The sequence below is a fragment of the Mus pahari genome, chromosome 1 (genome assembly GCF_900095145.1).
Source record: "Mus pahari chromosome 1, PAHARI_EIJ_v1.1, whole genome shotgun sequence".
NCBI lineage: Eukaryota > Metazoa > Chordata > Mammalia > Rodentia > Muridae > Mus > Mus pahari.
In genome coordinates, this window is record NC_034590.1 from 79,431,063 (window position 1) to 79,450,267 (window position 19,205).

The 19,205-nt window shown below is 44.2% G+C and overlaps 1 protein-coding gene across 8 annotated transcripts in view; it reads right to left on the reverse strand.

Annotated features, from left to right (window-relative positions):
* Positions 1 to 19,205, reverse strand: part of St5 (suppression of tumorigenicity 5) — a 155,822-nt gene that overhangs the window by 78,341 nt on the left and 58,276 nt on the right. For 2 of the 8 annotated variants that reach the window (XM_029536900.1, XM_029536896.1), the window contains exon 2: positions 16,953 to 17,042. The gene's annotated coding sequence lies outside the window, so the exon portion shown is untranslated. Of the gene's footprint in view, positions 1 to 288; positions 474 to 1,875; positions 2,033 to 16,202; positions 16,815 to 16,952; positions 17,050 to 19,205 lie in introns of those variants that run through there. The other 6 variants (XM_029536906.1, XM_029536917.1, XM_021198486.2 and 3 more) reach the window with 6 other exon arrangements.

Here is a 19,205-nt window from a genome sequence, read left to right on the forward strand (position 1 = left end):
TTTTTTTTTTTACATGTGTGGTAAGACTGAACTAGCTCATTACTTTTTTTTTTGTTTTGGAGACAAGTCAGGCTGGCCTTGATCTTGTGGCCCTTCCCCCTCAGCTGCCTCTGTCTGAAGCGTTAGGTGTACATGCTTGGGCCACAAGACCCAGCTCTTTATTAGTCCCTGAAGAAGACACATTTGCTCATGTTTTATTGCTGCCCCCTTGCCAAGCCACACCCTTTCTGGAGCCTAATGCTTCCTGGAACTTTGGCCCACTTACTCTGCCACTATGTCAATACCCACCTTTGGCCATCTCAGCCAGAATGAGATCATTCAACTACATCTGAAGTAAGGGAGCAGCTTTGTGTCACAATATCTAGGTCTCTGGCAGTCACACAGTTGCACTTAGGATTCATTCTGAAGTTTTTCCAAGGGGGCAGATGTGATTATCCCCAAACACACAGAAAAGGAATGTATCAGCGCAACATCTAGGATAAAAGAAAATAAACAGGGTCCAGAACTGGGGAGACTTGTGTTTTGTAAATGTGATTGTCAATCTGCCACTTTCACTGACTGGATTGAAAGTGTTCCTTTGTTAAGAGTTGCAAAATGCTTTTAATTGCTAAGGTACACCATAAATAGCAGGTACCATGAGAACATGAATGTTGGGGCCTCAACTCACTAAAAAAACAAGAGTAAAATAAACTTTACTAATTTTATGTAAAGAATCTGTTCAACAGGAGAAAGGAGAAAAAATAATACATGTGGCCCACACCTGATATATGTGTGTAACTTCTTAACAAATTAATATAAAGGGCCAATTTAAAAAGTGAACATATTTAAGCATAGAATTCACAGAAAACTAGAAGTAACTGGCAGTAGACATAAAAAGTGCTCAATTCTGCAGTAATGACAAAAACCTAAATAAGCTTCAGGAAAAATGTGTTTTCAGAGGTTAGAGGCCACTCAGTGGCCAAGACATCCAATGTTTTCTTCTAGACTCCACTGGTTCTTCATTCACACACACTTACACATAACAAAAAATAAAATCACTTTTAAAAGAGAATTTTTTTTTTTACCTATCAGAATGGCAAAGATTAAAATCTGCTAACACCATTTTGGCAAAGGTATGTGGAAACAGGTGCCTTTCTATATTACTCATGAGACTTAAGCTAATGCAACTTCTCTGGAAAGCAGTTTCGCAATATTTACTAACATTTTAAAAATATGCATACCCTTTGATCAGCTAATCTTCCCTCTGGTAATTTTGCCTAAGGAAACACAAGTATCAGAACACATGGTCAAAGGCAGCTGAATGCTGCTGCTTACTACAGGAACAGGGGAAACTCAGAGCAACTCAAAGGTCAATTCTTAGGGCCTTGGTTAAGTAAATTCTGAGAGTCCATCTGAAAAGGCACAGTGTCGCTGTCAGGAGAACTGTACTAGCATAGGAAAGCATTCTTGGTAAAGATGAGTAAGACAGCTTTTAGTAGAGTGTAATAGTTTCTTGTGGTAAAACATACAATTCAAAAATTCAATTATGTATTAGTTGTACAATTCACTGGCATCAAATCACATCACAAGATTGTACAAACATCACCAGCTTCCCCAGAAACATCCAACACTAAGCATTGGCTTCCTATATGTCACCTCTCCCCAAACGCCAGTGAGTAATGGTGTCTATTAATTTGTCATGTCACTTGCTGCTGTTACACTGTGTAAACAGAGTCACTAGAAAACAAGAGTCTAAGTCTTTAAAATAAAAATTAATAAGAAAAGGGAGAGGGAGAGAAGTCCCAGACCTCTCCTCAAAGGGAAGAGCAAGCCAGAGAAGGCTTTAGGAGACATGGATGACAAAGAAGAGAGGGGCAGCTTTATGCCCTGTCTCACCTGAAGCCTCTGGTGTTGAAACATGATGGTGATGGCGCCTGGAGCCATGCTGCCTTAGAGGAAAAACCCTGACCTCTGTGAGAACACACCAAGGGCTGGGCAAGGGAAAGCCTCTCTGCCAGGTGTTCTCAATTTTTCAACCACCAACTGTGGACTTTGCCCTTGAAATTCAACCCCTGGACTGAGGAGATAATCTCCCTGGGTAAACTTGGCTAATAAACAGAGCACACTCATGCTCAGCCCGCTCGCCAGCCCAGCCAACCAAGGGGCTGTGCTCAAGGACACACAGAAGCATATCCTGACTGGGATTTCACCTGTCCTAGTGAGATGAAGGGCATAGGACAGCCATGTTCCAGAAAGCAGACAAGCAGCGATTTAGAGCCAGCCAAGCACACCACCTGACACCTTACCTGGAAGTGATTTGGATACCATGAGAAAGTGAGAAGGGTACCGACCGTTACCCATCTCTGTTGGTATTACAGGGTGAAGCAGCCAGGAACTGCTGAAGGACAGACTTAGACACATGAAATTCTAGGCTAGTCAAAGAGAGGAAGCCAACTAGCATCTTGCCTCAAAGCCTTATTGTATCACAACCATCAAACCTCTTAGTTTCTCAGAGTGAGGTCCCAAAACCACCACCGCCACCATCATCATCACCACCACCACCATCACACATGCAACCATCAATACCACATATAGCCACATATGCCATTACACATCACTACCACATACACCACCATCAACCCACACCATCACCACTATACACCACCACACATCACCAGTACCACACACATCACCACCAACAACTACAGCAGGTGTATTTATAAACTTGCCCCAAACATAAACTCTCAGCCCCACTTTGGCCTTACTGAGCTTGAAATAGGCTTCAGGTGAATCTGGTGTATGTTCGAGTCTCAGAACCACCAACCTGAGGCTCCTAAGAGCTCTGCAAGGGGAGTTCAGACTCTGCCACCTGGACTTCCTGACTTTCTGCTACTCTAAATCAATCTTGATGGGAAGAAGATTGCTATCCATGATAATACACTCAGTGAGCTGGGCAAGATCTCTGTCACTCTAGCTGTGTCTTCTACACGGCCTCATAGGCTGCCTTTCCACAAGAGCAGTGATTGTCAGGCTCTTGGTGGTCCAGCTCTTCAAACTCTCACCTCAGCCCACCTTCTCAGCCTCATCCTGGAACTCATCTCTGCTCAAGGTAAATGAGTTTTAAAGTTTTGTTCAAACACAATATGAGGGGGGAAAAAACCACCCTCACGCAAACCATGTGTCTTTTCTTCAGAAGCAAGACCATCAGACAGAAACAAAAGACAGGAAGTAGAACCCATTGCTCACAGAGAAAACTTCTCTAAAATTTCTCTAAGAAAACTCTACTTACCCGAAACTCACTCTCACCCTGGTCTGTCCTCCACAAACTTCCATTCCAGTATGCCAGCTAGTGGAACATGGATCACTTGAACCCCAGGAGTAAGAGCTCACAAGAACCCCATACATCTTCAGTTCTGATCCCTGCAGGCTCAGTCCCTTCACAAAAATAAGTATCTACAATTTCAATGTAGTCAATGCTCAGTTTCTAAGAAGCCAAAGTTGTGACCTGATACATTCCTTTTCTCAAGCATTTCCAACAAATTCAGAGATTTGAAGAGACTGGAAAACAACAAAATTAAGGTTTATTTATTGCAACTACTAGTTTGCTGATACATTATTTTTTCCAAACAACAAATTCCATCCTCTTACTATAACAATCCAAGAAGTCACAACTGAAATAATGTGAAGGAACCATATTGCAGAACTGCATAAATTGAGTATGGTGGGTATGGTATGGTATGCTATGGTATGTAATCCCAGCACTTCAGAAGTAGAAGGAAGAGCAGATGGATGTTCAAGGTCACTTGAAACCAGGAAGGGAGGACAGGCAGCAGGTCAGGGAGATGGATTCAAGGTTAAGAGTGTGTGCTGCTCTTGCAAAAGGTCTGAGTTCTGTTCCCACATCCTAAATTGACAGCTCTCAACTCCAGCTCAAGTGAAGCTGATGTCCTCTTCTGGCCTCCAATAACACCGACATTCAGGTATACATATCCCCTGACCCCAATAAACCCATATACCCATATTTTGTTTTGTTGTTTTTCAAGACAGGATTTCTCTGTGTAACAGAGCCCTGGCTGTCCTGGAACTTTCTTCTTAGACCAGGTTGGCCTCAAATTCACAGAGATCTGCCTGCCTCTGCCTCAAAAGTGCTGGGATTAAAAAAAAAAAAATATATATATATATATATATATATAAATTATATATATATATATAATTATATATATATATATATGTGTATACAAATACATAAAAACACACACATCTATACATATACATACATACATACACACTCACATACACATACAACACACACATACATACACACACACACACACACACACACACAGGAGGGAGAAAGAGAAAAAGAAAAGAAAAGTAATTCAGGTTACCTGTGTACCAGTCTTGCCACACATCTCAATCCCATACACCATTCTTTATTCTAACTGGCAGTATTGGTAGCTGACATTGTAATCGTTTCAGAGAAAGTTGCGAATATTCCATTAAATCCCTCAAACATTCAGAACTCATCCTAGTTTCCAGTGGACTGAAAGGAGATCACAGTCATCAAGGAAGCATGACCACTGGAGCAGGGACTCATTAAATGCTTCACGTAACTGAGAGGAACACAGTTTTGGTGTGTCAATCAGAATAAGGGTGTAGCGAGAACAGTGCTTCAGTTCACATAGACTGAGATCCAAAATTTAAGCAAGTTAGGCTCCAAGTTCCTGAAGACACCAGTATATCAACAAATTCACCCAAAGACTGTCATGAGTGTTTACTAAAATGCCAAATAAAATTGCAAATACAAGTGTCTGGTATAATAATACATCTACTAATGAAATACTGTGGGCATAAACTTTGCAGAACATTGTGAACACATATTGCTGATCCCACAAATGTAACCATTCAACTTCTGCTAGCTGAGCCTTTTGATGTCCATCCCTACTCCAGCTTCTGCTCCTCCTAGTCTTTTTCTGGATTCCTCTTCATTATATCCAATGCTGCTCTTAGCTAGTCATCTCTGTCAGATTTCCACACCTCACTCCAAAGCAGGGGACAGACCTAGAATGTGTCCCCCTCACACTGAGTTGTTTTTTGTTTGTTTGTTTGTTTTTTTGTTTTTTTGAGACAGGGCTTCTCTGTGTAGCCCTGGCTGTCCTGGAACTCACTTTGTAGACCAGGATGGCCTCGAATTCAGAAATCCNCCTGCCTCTGCCTTCTGAGTGCTGAGATTAAAGGCGTGTGCCACCACACCCGGCACATCACACTGAGTTTTTAAGCCCCTGACAAATCTCAACTGGCTCAGACCAGCATCTCACAGTCTGAATCACTTGCTCTTATACTCCAACCATACTTGCTCTGCATATCAGGTTCTCTCCACCTCTGGGCTTTCTCTTTTCTGTTTCCTACTTTAGGAATGTACTTTCCCAGGCTTCTCCTTACTCTACAGATCACAGCTCAAACCTCATTCTCTGAGAAACTTTCTAACTCTCCAGTCCATATTATCCTCTCTCATATCCCCACTGTCTCCTTTGAAACATCAGTACCTTTATACCATGTATTGATCTGTTTATTTATTTACCGAATTCTCTCTACAATACGCTCCATGAAAAGACTTTGCTATCTTTGTTATCTCCACATCCCTAATATATAATAGTAGCTACAACAAAATGAATACTCAGTAAATATTTATTAAGGCTGGTGTGATGGTTTGTATATTCTTGGACCAGGGAGTGGCACCATTTGGAGGTGTGGCCTTGTTGGGATAGGTGTGACCTGGTTGGAATAGGTGTGTCACTGTGGGTGTGGGCTTAAGACCCTCACCCTAGTTGCCTGGAAGTCAGTCTTCCACTAGCAGCCTTTGGGTGAAGATGTAGAACTCTCAGCTCTGCCTGTGCCATGCCTGCCTGGATACTGCCATGCTCCCACCTTGATGATAATGGCCTGAACCTCTGAACCTGTAAGCCAGCCACAATTAAATGTTATTTTTTTATAAGACTTGCCTTGGTCATGGTGTCTGTTCACAGCAGTAAAACCCTAACTAAGACAGCTGGGAAGAGGATTTAGTGGGTAAAGCACCTACCATACAAGTGTGAGAACCTGAATTTAAATCTCTAGAACCCGTGTAAAAAGTCAGAAACAATAGTGTGCACTTATAATCCATTCCTTATACCAAGACAGGAAGTAGAGATAGAAGAATGCCCAGGAACTTCTGGGCTGCTTAGCCTAGCATATGCAGGGGGAAATAGAGGACACTGGCTCAACTAAAACATTCTCATGTTCTTTCCCTCTTCTCCCACCCTCTCTGTCCTGCCCTGACAAATCTACATAATTAACAGAACAGCTATTAAATGAATCAAGTATGTTGACACAAACTTACTCCCAGCACTGGGGAGACTCAGACAGGAGAATCTCAAGTTCCATGCCAGCCTTAGTTCTATAGTAAGACTTTGTCTCACATAAATACTCATTGGATAAGATAGATAGATAGACAGACAGCAATAGATAGATAGATAGGCAGGCAGATTCCATTTCTGGAATGTGAGGCAGAGGTATGGCCACCCTCTTCTTTCTCTTTATTAATGATTAATAAATAGGAGAGATGGCCCCTAAGGGAGAGATGTGAATGAAGAAGATAAAATGCTAAAAATCAACCCTTGGAAAACATCAATAATAAAGTCACCCCAGTTCCGGTGCTGAAAAACATTAAATACTGTGAGGGGCTCAGGAGGTTCCTAAGTGCTCTAGAGTTTTCTGCTTTAACTTCTTCCAGGGAGTCACACCGACTTCTGACCTTAAGTTTTGCAGCTGAAGACAAGTCTAGACAGCACTGCTTTTGAAACTCACTAAGATTTGCCCAACAGTTGTAGGTTATGAGATAAGGGTGGGCGGGACTTTTAAAATTCCACTAAATGAGACTTAAGTACAACAAAAATTCCCAGTTGTTTTCTTTTTAACCTGATTCCTACCCACTTTGGAAACTAATTTAGAATTAACCAAACCCCTCTTCCCTGACTATGCTCACAGCTGGCTCTCTTGGGAACTGTTAAGAATAACAGCTGGGTAGTAACAGCCCTGGGCACCAATGAATACTCACACCAGAAGGGTCAATGCTGTCCAGTCCATTTAGGTCTGAACTATAGTGGGGAAAATAGGCAGGGGAGGGGTGGGATAGAAAAGGGCAGAGAGAATGAGGCAGTTCTGTACTTTCTACCCAGAATTCAAAGACTTAATCCTCTGAACGCTGCAGTTGAGTTAGTCAAGCCAAGGCTGAAACCAAGGTCACTGCCACTGCCAAGGTCATGTCAACTCTTCTAAGTACTTTCCAGTCACTTTTCAGTATCCACTTCTTTACAGCTGACAGGTCAGTCACATTCTTGAATTTCCTTTCTCTATCTTCATTCCTTTTTCTCAGGAATCAAAATTTATATGCACATGGCTCTGACCTACTTGTCCCCAAACCTTTGAAAATGAGTCTCATGTGCGACTCCAACACCCCATAGGCTTCATCTTTTAATTATTCCAACAGAAAAAAAAAATAGGTCATAAAGTATATGGAGAAGGGAAAGCTCTGATGTTAAATTTGTGTTAAGGAAACTTTCTACCAACAAGAAGCAGGAGGCATAATTTTGTTGAATATCAAGAGATTGAGGTTCTAAGAATATAACGGACTAACTACCAGACACGGAGCCTTGCCTGAGAGCCGTCTGGCTTTCTAGAGAGGGAAAACCACCTTGCATTCTAAGCAGCCTTAGGGATGCCATAAATTGGCACTGCTGAGATGACCTTTCCAGGCGATATTTCAGCAGCAGATAACAACAAAGCCGAGAGCTTTGGTAGCACTCAAAGGAGATTTGAGGGACTTAAAACACTGCTAAATTTGGCAGCAAAAGTTCCTGTTTCTTGCAGCTGGAAAAGGAAATCTCTTTATAATTACACTGAAGATAAGGGGCTACTCATTTGTTAGACACAGATTAGAACCTCCCTATCCACATCTCCCTCTCCTCCAGGCAAGTGGCACCTGGGAATGAAAAGTGCCAGGGCTTGTCCTGATGCCACTCACCGTCTCAGCCATAGCCACTTGCTCAGATACCTGGCGATGCTTGGCTCTCACTGGCCACCTGTCTCCACTCTCCTTCGCCTCCTCCCAGCTCTCTGACTTCCCTCCTCCTCCCCCTCCCCTTCCTCCTCCAAACAGGGTTATGTATGACCCCACCCAGACATCACATGTGTGCTAGGTCTCACAGACGGTCCTCTCAGCCTGGACAGTTTTTTGGTTTGGCCAGATTCTGGTTGGTTGGTTGGTTGGTTGGTTTGATTTAAAGGAGGGTCTTACAATACAGACCCTAGCTTCAAACCCCTATCTCAGCTTCTCAATCTGAGATTACATGCCCCATCAGCCACAATACCTTGATGTTGGTCTACACATTTCTCTTTTCTTAAGACAGCCCCCCCCCCCCAAAAAAAAAGGCTGGAGAGATGGCTTAGTGGTTAAGAGCACCGCTTGCTCTTCCAAAGGTCCTGAGTTCAAATCCCAGCAACCACATGGTGGCTCACAACCATCCGTAACAAAATCTTGACACCCTTCTCTGAAGTGTCTGAAGACAGCTACAGTGTACTTACATATAATAAATGAATAAATTTAAAAAAAAGACACGGTCTCACTGTGTAGCCCTTGGCTGACCTGGAATATTCTATGTAGACAAACCCACAAAATCTGCCTGCTTATGTCTCCTTCAGTCCCAGTGATGGGACTAAAGGCTTGCACCACCACACCAGACAAAGCAAAGTAGAGTTCTGATCTTTTGCTCACCAGGGGATTCATAAAAACTGCCATGATGTAAAGCAAGGGACATCACAAGCCCCACAGATTAGCCACAAATATTGCTTGGTTTGAAAGAGAGTAATGAATACAAAAATAGCTAACATTCTGTCCAGCATCAAGGTAGGAAGTGCTAGCTATGCCTTTACATGCAGGCTTCACTACACCACTCCCAGATACATCTTTCACTGCCTCGCTTAGAGAGAGCTGTCTGGGTAGTGCCCAAGCTAGACAGCACGGGCAGCACGAAGAACCATATATGTGGCTGAATCACCAGGTAGCTGGAATTCAGGCTGACTGCAGGCCAGGCTCCAAACGTCATTCTGGTTGTGTGACTCTTTCTCTAAATGCTTTGTCTTTACCCATCAACTGGTCACTCAAACTCTGACCGGAGTCCTTCAGACAGTACTGCAACTTTTCCTTTTCTAGAGTGGTGGTGGCAGCATTTATCCAGTCTTCAGAAAAAAAAAAAAAAAAAAAAAAAAAAANCTTTCTCTAAATGCTTTGTCTTTACCCATCAACTGGTCACTCAAACTCTGACCGGAGTCCTTCAGACAGTACTGCAACTTTTCCTTTTCTAGAGTCCTCTTGACCTCTCTAAATAAATCGCTTAGGAAAAAAAAAAAAAAAAAAAAAAAAAAAAGTCTGTGCCCCAAACACCCACTGATGGAAATATTACCAGCAGCACCAAGTAAACCCACTTCTTTCTCACTGACTGGCAGGCTTCCAGCTTCCTCCTTGTAACTGCTGTAAACTTCTATGCACCTTTCCACCTGAGAACAAATTTCATGTCTCCACGTTTTAGGAACTAAGTAAAAATGCTTCCTAGACTCCAAATGATGGGCTTACAATTTATTCAAATACTTTAAAGGTACAATCTATACATATGTTGTCATTTGAGAAAATGTATACTTAATTCCAATTGTATACTTAATTTCAGAGAACTGGGCTGGAAAGTCAACACTGATGTGTGACAAGTCAGAGTGCCAATGAGAACTCTTAATCTATCTGTTTTTTAGGAGAAGAAACTGAGAGCCGGCGATCAGACAGGGCCAGAACTAAAAGTCAGACATGCTAACTACCTGGTTCATGTATTCTTCCGCCATGTGTCAGTGGAACTGACCACAAGGAGAGGTCACTGACACTAACTGACAGAGAGCAACAGCTGACACTTCTAGATGAGTGAGATTACCCCAATTTACAAATGAATATAAAGATCCCTTTCCAAGAGTACAAAGATTGTGAGAGGTCAGACTATAACCCACTCCTCTCCCACCCCCTCACTTCATCTCATCTCATCCCTCACACTGTACCACATTATTCCTTCACCTTGCCCCACCTCACCCAACTTCCCCACTCCTCACCCCAAAGCCTTCCCTACAAGCAGGGTTTTGTAGAATATAGGGATCAGTGTTTGTAAAGGCAAGGAGGGCTGGGCTGATCCTGTGTCTGCATGACAACAGGGAGTGCAGTCTGCAAAGGGACTCCAATAGGAAGTCCAGGAAGACCTCAAGGGCTCTGCCTGGGCAGGCCAGCAAAAAGGGGGAAGGCAACAAGTAGTTCTTAAAAGGTCATTCCTGCAGATGCAGCAGGCAGAGGTCCACTGGAGCTGCTTTAAGACAGACACACATGCTCATGCTTGCTGAACATATAATTGTCACCAGGGACCACACACTCCACAGGTTCACTTGCTTTTAAAATGATCTACAGAGGCTAGGAAGATGGCTGAGCAGGTAAGAGTGTTTTCTGCATAAGCAAAAGGGCCTGAGCTCAAATCCCCAGAATCTACATAGAATGTCAAACATGACTGATGCTTGTTAAACCTAGTACTGTGGGTAACTAAGAAGACAGAAGGATTACCCTATAACAGGAAATAAGGCAGGGGGCTGAAGGGATGACTCACCAGTTACAAGGACCTGCTGCTTTGGCAGATGACCTGAATTTGGTTCCAAGAACCCAGATTGATCAACTCACAGAGAAGCCAATGCCCTGTTTTGACTTCTGGGGGTACCTGCACTCTCATGCACACACACACACACACACACACACACACACACACACAAAATTAAAAATAAACCTTTAAAAGGAGGGGGTGGAATAAGGCGGAGTGATAGAGCAAGCCAGCCAACCTCCTCCTCTGGCCTTCACATAATAGACACGTGTACACACACACACACACACACACACACACACACACACACACAAACACACCACCCCAACACACACCACACATACACACTCAATAGGGACATGGCTGAGTTAGAAGGTTTGCTTAGCTGCAATGTATGAAGCTCTTGGTTTGATTCCTCAAACAACACATAAAACCAGTCATGGTGGTATATGCCTATAATTCCAGCACTCTGGAGGTAGAAACAGGAAGATCACAAGATCAAGGTCAGCTCTGGCTATATAGTGAGTTCAAGACCAACCCAGGTTACAAAAGACCATAACTCAAACAAACAAGCAAAAATAACAATAAATGCCAGAACTTCATGAATCAGGCTGTGTTCTAAGAACACCAAAATGTAGTTCCTTCAATAAATCTAGAATTCTAGAGTGGGTGACTTCATGGTATTTTGTGACTGTTCCCTCTCCTACACCATTCCCTACCTTACCATTCAACAAATGCAAAGAAGCTTCCTGAGCAGTCCGGAAGCTCCCACTCTCATACTTGCCACCCCCTCCTCAGCTCGCTTCCACCTAACAGTGCTTTAAACTCTGACTCCAAGAGAAGCACCCTGTTCACCTTTCCCAGCCTATGAATTCCAGACGATAATCAACCTGACTTCCGAACCCCCAGGCTTCAGGTTTGTGCTTCTCTCTTAATCACACTAGCAGGAGCTCTTGTAGGAGGAGATGAAGCCGGAAGGAAATCAGAACAATATAACATCAACGGAAGTCCCACAACTCATACCTTTTTGGATCCTCCCCAGCTCTTAGCCCACATAATCTGTGTTCCTTGATTTAATTGGTAAACTAATTAAGAAGGCATACATACCATCAGGCACCAGAGATACCTGTGAGCCCAGGAGCAAGTGAAAAAGTGTATTGACCCCAGTGTTAAGTGCTTGCTGGTCTTTCGTAAGTATAACCCTAAATCCCTGAGAAGTGCTAGCCTTCTGACTATATATGGACTCCAATAGGAAGTCAAGGAAGACCTCAGGGGTCCTGCCTGGGCTTATCATTAGAGAGGGGCAGGCAGTACTAGAATGAGCATGCCCACATTACAGGCAGGGAGGGTTCTACCAGAGGTGCTTTAGGATAGAACCATATGCTCACTGAGCAAGGTGTACGCGCGCACACACACGTGATATACACACTTACACATACACTTCACATATACAATATGTTATATATCATATATAACATAGCATACATATGAAGTTCTCCTAGGCTAGCCTTTCTCTTAATCCACTGTTGCTGCTGAGATCTACTTTCTTCTTAGCTTTCTTGTTCAGGACCTCTCTCTCCTGCCACTTCTAGATCTTTCTATCATAATGCTTAGTTTAATCTCCTTTTATCATATTCAGACAGCCCTCATTCACTGTATTGATTCCCAAAGGCAATCTCTAATTCACAGACAAACTTTCAGCTACAGCAGGCCTCACAGGAGAAGAAACTGACGTGGTTTCAAGACAAGCACATAGAAACAGGCCTATCGTGGTTGAAGCAGCTTCATACCCTAATTGCATGTAATTTGCTCTTTTATAGGGACAGTCTTAGAGAAGTCTAGATACTCAGTCACTGCAATTGTTTCAACAGGCCCCACAACAGTGTAGTCATTATGTCAGAGCCAGAGAGCCAGAGGGGCAGGGGAGCATCATTAAAGAAAATCTTCAATAAGGTAGTCTAAACTCATAAAACCTCTTCTCTCAAAAACAAAACAAAAACCACCACCACCAACAATAACAACAAAAAACCCAAAACAAAAAAACTACACAGATATTTTCTAGGGCTACAGGCTAGAAACAGAAACCAGTATTTCCCTAGCTGTCTCAATGTAACATAGGATGACAACATACTCCCCTAAGACAGACACTACTACTTACTCAAACAGAAGACCACTGTACTACCCCTGGCAGAAGGAGATGCCCCCCCCCCTTCCTTTAACAGAAGTCACATTAATGCAAGTTTTCCCACAGGCTTTGAAGAGAAATCTGCCTGTTCTATTATGCCAGATGGCCAGCATGTTTTGGATTTTTTTTTTTTTCCTTTCGTGTCTTCTAAGCCATGGTCCCTCCAACTCAAAGAACTCAATTATCTGCAGCCTTCCTCCCCTAGCCCCCAAGTCAACACAGAGGCACAAAAGGGAAGTGCAGCCAGGCTCTGAGGGGCTGCTGCCTAGCCTCCTCTGGCCAGAGAAATGCATGGCCTTTGCTCGGCTGCCTTAGCAAACTCTCTTGGACCCAACAGTGGAAAGCTAGAGTTGCTGCTAACCTGTTAACAACCCAGCCCAAAGGGTACTCAAGGCCCACTCTCCTTAGGAGCCAGTCCACACACCCACAGCAGGTCTTGGTATCAGATGCAGTGGGAGACTGGGCTTCCCTCTCCCAGTTACAGATGAGCAGTAAGGTCATGCATGATACCTAGAGTCTGATGCCCCTCAAGGCTGTTCTCCCAGCCCAGGGGAGACAGCATGCCCTTGGCCTTTTTCTCCAAAGATTTCCAAGATCCATCTTCCTTGGATGACTGACTGTTCTTTTTGGAGATTGGGAGCACAGAGGGAAAGTACGCATGAGGGGGAGCAGGGGAAGGGAGGGAAGGGAGGGGTCTGGGAAAGCTACTTTTTAATCCTTGAGGAACACAGAGGGATCCAAGCTGTGACTCAGCTCTGGGAAGCTGAAGGACTGGGGAGCGAGGAACAGTGAGTGCGGTACAATCTAAGTTTTGCACAACTTCTTTGGGCCTGAGCGGCCACAGAGATGGGTCCAATCTAAACTGTTCAAAACTTCTCCAAGCCTAAGTGGCCACAGTGATGAGAAATCACCTCCGAGAGCTGCTTTGTTTGATTCAAGGAAGGGAAACAAAACAAAAGTTGTTCTGTACCTGCTCTCTCCAGATGCCACTCCAGGTCACAGCTGGCAGGTTTCCCAGTCCTACAGTAGAGGCTGAGGGCATGGGTGGGATATTCTAGTAGGTTCTACACCCTATAGGGTCACTGAGGACGGAGAACAGATCTAGGCCACCCTAGCTTGGAGTTTCCCCTCCCCCATTACTCCATTCCTTGGCATTGTTCCAGGACATATCAAGTATCTGCCTCTGGAATTCCCACTTCCTTGTTTTTCTTTTTGGTTTTCCCCTTACAAGTTCTTCAAAAAGCTGCCTGGCTCCTGAGAGGCTTCCAGAGTAGGAACACTTCCTATCAGTTATAGGCCTGCCTTTCATACTTAGAGCTGAGGAGCCTGGCCCCACTGCCCACTCTGGGCAGTTTCCCCAGAGGACCCCAGGACAGGCCTGTTTTATAGGCATTAAAACATGTGATTCAGCACTGCATGGAGCTATGAACACTGGCAAAGAAAAAGATCTCTTGGCACTCCCTCCACACTAAAGCACGAGTTCCACAACCTACAAGAACCTTTGTCTCTCAAGTGTCTCTGAAAGACCATTTATGAGGCTCAAAGTCTATAGTGAATATCCATCCTATTTGGCTTTCCAATCCAAAGAAAGCACCATTGGTTTCCTTAAATATCTCAAAGAAGGCTTGTGAGGTTTATCTCATTTTGATTTATAAATGCATCTGAGTAGAAGGTGCTTTATAAATGAGGGAACCAGAAGAAAGAGGCAAAGTGACTTCCCAGAGAAGTCAGGCCATTCCTTAAGCCTCATGCTCTAACATATTATATTATGTAGATTTGTTGATTTGTTTACAACTGTTTCACAGCAACCATCCCACTGGCTTCCTCTCAATAGTATATAATAATAACTATTACCATCATCTCCATCTCACAGCTAATAATCCGAGGGACTTCCCAGCATGCAGCAGAACCTCACAGACATTTTTTCCTCAGAATTCCACCTTCAATCCTGACCCATAGCCCATATTCCCCCCAAGCAAAAGACTCCTAGAGTGTTGTAGAAAGAGGAATTAACTTTGAAAGAAGACTATCTGAGGTCCAGAGGCCATGTAGTTCACATTGGCAGACCCTCAGGCCACAATACTGATGCATACAGTATACATTCAGGCTGCCAGAATCAGTGGTAGAGCCAGCGCTTGTACTGGCAAGCTGACCCGAAGTTAATCAGAAGGCCCCCTTATTGTTTGCTAGGACACAAAAGGCACACTGTTCAGAAAGTTCAAGAAGGAAAAACCAAAGAGCCAGGAACAACAGCTGTTCCCTGGCCCCACTGAGAAACTAAAAGCTTCTACAAAGTTCCTTGAGGCCAAGAGTAAGTGGAAGATGTAAGATTGGCTGAAGTGGAAGTGTATTTCTTACGGGGCTTTCCTGCAGGAGAAACTCACTTTCTCTTAACATTATGGATGGCCTAGCTACTTCATCACCTATAAAACTACCTTTCTGGAAGGCTTTCCTTTCCTAGACACACTGAGTTCACCACACATCACTCCTCTACAGGTCTCTAGGTCAGAACAAGCTTTTCCTGAAATTTAGGACAAGGCGCACATGCCGTGGATAGTGTGTGCTCTGGGATTTAGTTAAAATAGGAGCAAAAGGGATCACACAGCACAGGCATAGTCCTTCAAGTTCCCAGCTCCCGGGAGCTGCGGTGTTAAGACAACTCTCTGTAACATCTGGGTGAGACAGATATTTGCAAGTCACCCAAACCCAAGAAAGTCCCCTCCATAACTCAAGAAACCCTGTGATGGGCATCATTAGTGGGAAGGGGGTAGTTTCCTATTTCCAAAGCTACTTCATAGAGAGTGCAAGCCCCCCCTCTCCCCCCCCCCCCCGCGGCTCAGATATTGTTGTGCCAGTCCCTCTGCCCTGTTAATTGTCCCAGATGGATTTGAAACTCACTGCAGGCTCCTCTCTGAGCTTCATTAGCTAGTTTGTTGTTACAAGTCAGACATAGCAGCATGGAGATAAGAGAGCATGAGGTAAAACCCAACCAAGCTGCTCAAAAGTTTCCACATAAGAACTTCAACAGTGCTAGAGCTAGAGAACTCATTTTCCTATAAAAGAGCCTTCCTGTGAAAATATCCGGTGGCTTTGTGCTAAATAAAAGCAGAGTGAAGCCTAAACATCTCCCATTCAGCCAGAGTAAGATTAGGTAGATTTGCAAAGTCAAGAAAATTGGCTGTTTCCCTCCTCCTCCCAGAGCTAATAGAATCCAACTGTTGGAGTATGACATCATTCTCGACCCCCAAACTCTGAAGTGAAGAGCACAGACACTGGCCTGCCATAAACAGCCCGACTCAAAGCAAGAGGCTCAGGGGTGCCCTTACCTGGTAGTCCGGGTGATCTCTTGCCCACGCCATTCTCCACAGAGACTGGGTCACACCACAGTTGCTTAGGGAGCCCAGGGCCCCCAAATCCACTGGCTTAAGCTCCAGTACCTGCTGCGAACTTCCCACAGCTCCTTCGTCTGACCTTTCAAGACACTCCTTCCAGCCAAGTGAGCAGAGCTAGAGCAGCCAGCCAGCCAAGCTGGTTGTCATGGAGACCTGTCCTAGGCTGCACACACGCTTGCTGGCTTGCTCTCACTCAGCTAGGCGCTCTCCCTCAACCCGGTGTCTCAGGAGCAAGCTAGCGCGCGCACGCAGAAACGTGCGCGTGCTTCCACACATTCTCCGAGTTCTAGCCGGCCTTGAAACAGCATGGTCTTTTGATCGGCTCGGTTTATGCATGCATTCCACTCCTCCTACCTCCCTTCCAGTCAACCAGGAACCCAGGACTGTTCCTGGGAACTTGCTGCAACAACCCAGAGGGGAGAAGGGTGAGGAGAGTGAGTGGACTTGTTTTCCTCCCCTCTAGTGTCTCAGCTTTTATAACTTGGAAGAATCCCTGCCAAAGGGGAGGGAGCTAGCTGAAGGCTTAGAGGGGAAGCAAGCACTTCCTCTGGATCCTGCAGCAGCAGCGGAATGAGGAGGGACCCTGATGCGTGCTGCCTCGACTTGTTTGTTCGCTTGGAAGCAATTGGGGTGGAAACACAGCTCACATCCTAGAAGCTGGACTAGACTGGCCTCTCAGGTTACCTTGTTGACTGTTCAGGTCCTGGAGACAGCTTTTAACCAGCGCAGGGTCCCATGGTACTAGTGCCAGAGCCTAAGCAGTCTCTTGTCTTCCTGCAAAGGAGAAGAAACAAACTAGATCAGGACTAGGAGGAACACTGCACACGTCTACAGTCACAGCCAGGACATCAAACACAATGCAAACAGCCTCCTCTCTGACGAACACAAGACCCACAGCCCAAGTCTAGGCCTCCAATGAGAAACTGTACAAGTGCCAGGGCCGTACCTGGGTCACAGAAGGCCCTTTTAGTAGCCCTGTGTATACTTCTGCTTGGATGCTGCCTAACCCTCTCAAAATACATGGACTATTTTGTTTGATGCTCTTAACTGTTTGAAACACACTGGTCAGATAGGTTTGCTACCATTTTATTGATGGGCTCATTGAGGCCCAGAGAGATCAGATACTTAATCCACACTTACCTAACTAGTTAGGAACTGAGAGTAGAGACAAGTCGAGGGTCTCCTAATTCTTTATGTTTTGCTATAAAGTACACAGAAGCCTGATCTTGAAAACCAGCTCATTTTCTAAGAACCACAAGTGTGGGCCTCCATGGGAAAGTGGAGACTCTAAGTCCTGGTAAGGTAAATCTAACTGCCACCCTTCTAGCCCAAAGATTCAATGACAGATAGCATCTATGACATGCACAATATCTGCTGCAAACTAGAGGGGAAATGCCCTGCCCTACCCCCATGTGCTATCTTATATCTTCCCAAAATAACCTCCCAAATCCTGGTTCATTTGTTATTTCTCCAACAGAGTAGTCCTAAAAGTTACGACTGGTGTTATATTAATTTAACACATTTTAAAAATGTACCTAAAGTAAAGTTAAATTACTTGCTCCCATTTACTGAACCAGGAAATAAAAGATCCAAAACCAGTGTCCAAGTCTTTCAACTTTCTGGCATACATTAAGCAAAACAGCTGCCAAGAATACCAGAGCAAGAATCACAAGACCTTAGCAGTGCCTGACCTCATCACCAACTGGCCACCTGTCACTAAGCCAGCCTCCTGACTTTCTACTTTCTATGAATATATCTCATACTGGGGTGGTGGAGGTCTGGAGTATGTGGTGTGAGGTACAGTGTCAAGGTGCTATTAGTCAAAAACACTTCAAATTAGGCACTCAGCTCTCAACCACCACTACCTAAAATTGTTAGTACCCATCCTTCACCAATCTAGTAAATATATTTTTCACGTAGAGCTCTTTGGGATTGGTAAATAGATTGACTGCATGTGGGAAGGTGGAGGTTGATGAGGATGAAGACAATGAGGCTCAAGGAGGACATTCTCCAATGATGCTCCTCAAAATAATGCTGTGGGGGGTGGGTTCCTGTTGGAATCTGTAATGCTTATCCGTTGCAGAACTCCTCGTGATTTTGATTCACCTTCAGTATGCTATAAAATTCCCCAAACCAGATTTTGGTTGACTTAAATTTAAATCACAAATATGTGCTGAAGATAATATACAAAAACAAGTCATAAAACCCAAGAAGAAATGGCAGACTACTACAGATCCTGTAAGTAGTGATAAGCCCAGAATTCCCACATCTGCATAAGAATACAGTATCACTAAATCTCTGTTTCTCTTTCCTCTTAAACACAGCAAATTCTGCTCTTTATCTGAACCCAAGGAATACCGGCCTAGTCAAACCCAGATGAGGCAAGTCCACCCCTTTCTACAATAAGATAAAATTCAACGGAGTTGACAATACCAACTAAAATTTTCTGGGTCCCTTCCAGTCAAACAGTGTGAGTCAGGCTAGCAAAGCAGAACCAGCCAGTCACTAAAGTAATCTAAATGTTAAAAGCCCTAAGACCAGACACAGAACACAGGCCATGCTCCCCCTAGCGGCACACTGGAGTTAGGGATTCTTTGGTATCTCAGAAAGAATAAAGTTAGGGCCTGAATTGGGGAGACCAGAACCCTTGCTTGGGTGATGCCATTGCATATGAGCTCCTGGAACTGGGAAGAAACAAGGCCAGCTAACTTCCTCTGTTGCTTCTGCAGGACTGGATCCAGATCACGCCTGACTGGCTTTTTCTGAAGGAGGATTGTACAGACCCACATTGTCTGCCAGTGGATCAGTCAAGCTTGTAATACCAATTTCTCAGGAGGCTCAAGTAAACTGCAATGTCACCAACTGCCTTGGCTACAGAGGGCAGTCTTGGTAATTCAATGAAATCTTGTCTCAAAATTAAAAATAAGGGCTATAGGA